The sequence below is a fragment of the Mustela nigripes genome, chromosome 5, assembly GCF_022355385.1.
Source record: "Mustela nigripes isolate SB6536 chromosome 5, MUSNIG.SB6536, whole genome shotgun sequence".
In the NCBI taxonomy this organism is placed as follows: domain Eukaryota; kingdom Metazoa; phylum Chordata; class Mammalia; order Carnivora; family Mustelidae; genus Mustela; species Mustela nigripes.
Window position 1 is genome coordinate 89,606,105 of NC_081561.1, and position 2,109 is coordinate 89,608,213.

The 2,109-nt window shown below is 37.7% G+C and overlaps 1 pseudogene; it reads right to left on the reverse strand.

The window, feature by feature from the left end:
• Nucleotides 1-261: 261 nt before the first annotated feature.
• Nucleotides 262-1,159, reverse strand: LOC132018675 (small ribosomal subunit protein eS1-like; annotated as a pseudogene).
• Between the last annotated feature and the right edge of the window lie 950 nt (nt 1,160-2,109).

A 2,109-nucleotide genomic window follows, 5' to 3' on the forward strand; every position in this document is an offset into this window, starting at 1 on the left:
ACTGAGCAAGGAGTCAGATGTGGGGCTGGATCCAAGGATCCTGAGATCATGACCTGAGTAGAAAGCACACACTAAACCAACTAAGTGAACCAGACACCACTCCAAGGATTATTTTAGAAGAATTTGTGTTTTAAGAAAACTCAAGTCTCTTTCCCAAAATGTATTCATAACATTATTTTTTTACATAATGAAACCTTTTTGTCAACATTTAAAGAGTGAATTTTAAACAGATTCTTGGACTAGTGTCTCATGCTTACTAGTTTATTCAACTTTAGCACCTATCTCATCCCTGATAGCTTTCCAATACTACCTCCTCCTTCACCATGAAGCTCCATTAAATTTCCCAATTCAAACATGCAATCCTTTTCTGTCTTCTCTGTGCTCTCTGCACTCATTTTATTGACAACCTCTTTCAAGTCATTGGTCTACAACTTTGGGATCATGAATTTCATCACCTTCTTTTGGATTTTGCAGACCTCTGGTACTGAATTTAGGTCTTCTGAATCTGATTGTTGCATTTTATTAGTAAAACCAACACAGACTAGATGAACCAAATACCTGTAAAAAGTCTTGACCTCAACATGAGCTTCAATCATAGCTTGTACTTTTTTGATAACAGAGCACAAAAGTATAAGCCATGCCATGGAAGTTGCTCAGGCAGTTTTTTTCCCAGAATATTCTTAGTGATTAGCTTGGATTTTTTCTTTTCTTTTTCTTTTTCTTTTTTCTTTCGTTTTTAAAATTTTATTTATTTATTTGACACAGAGAGAGAGATCGCAAGCAGGCAGAGAGGTAGGCAGAGAGAGGAGGAAGCAGGCTCCCCGCTGAGCCGAGAGTCCAATGCCGGGACTCAATCCTAGGACCCTGGGATCATGACCTGAGCCAAAGGCAGAGGCTTTAACCCACTGAGCCACCTTGGCACCCCTAGCTTGAATTTTCTAAGCACAACTTCATCATTTTGGAGTTCAACAAGGCTCACTTCAAAAACAGTAACCTAGAAGTCATCAGATACAATTTTGGTTCCTTGACTCCTTCAGGTTAACATTTTTCCAACCCTCCTTATGTCATACCAATGTTTCTTAAAAAACCGATCAACTACTATCTTTTTGGCTCCCTCTTTGCTGCCTTTTGCGAGATGCTTGCTCTTGCCAATCACCATGGTGCAGCTCTGAGAGCCAAACTCTTACATCATTATTTTGCAATTTTTATAGGCAATGCAAAGTTCTCCAACCCCAGTCCATAATCTTAGAAACAGGATACTACTTAGATCCTTTAGAGCACTTGGGTACATGGGCTTAAAGAACTCATTTCACCTCATTTCTTTGTAAATGCTAAAAAGGAACTTTAGATGAAAGAAAATTTAGGGCATGTGTCTTAAGGAAATGATAAAGATTATGGTAAGAGGTGCTATGGTGTGACTGTGTCTGCTCCCCCATTCATATGTTGAAATCCTAATACCCAAAAGATGGTATTAAAGAGTGGGACTTTTAGAAGTTACTTAGATCATGAAGCTTTGGTCCTCATAATAAGATTAGTGCTCTTGTATTTAAAAAAAAAAAAAAAAAAAAAAAAAAAAAGAACCTGCAGAGTTAGTTCACTCATGACCCAGAAGAGGGTCGTCACCATGCTGGCACTGTGATCTCAGACTTCCAACTGCAAAAATTGTGAGAAATAATTTATGCAGTATTTTGTTATACAAACTGAACTAGGATACAAGGCTTAATTTAAGCTTTTATGTTGTTTGAAATGTACTGAGATGATTTATCAATATAATTTTGTGATTAAATATTCTTACCCTCTTTATGTCAAATAAAAACCAATCAGGTTCTTTAAACTTAAATCATAATTGTTGTATTTATTCTAGTTTCATTAGCGTAATATGTACTTTAGACTCATTCTTTGATTTTTGCCTTCCCCAGTTATTAGCATAAGAAATTTTTAAGCGTGTAAATATCTTTAAAATATAAGAATATTTTAAATGGTGGGGACGCCTGGGTGGCTCAGTTGGTTAAGCAGCTGCCTTCGGCTCAGGTCATGATCTCAGCATCCTGGGATCGAGTCCCACATCGGGCTCCCTGCTCAGTGGGGAGCCTGCTTCTCCCTCTGCCT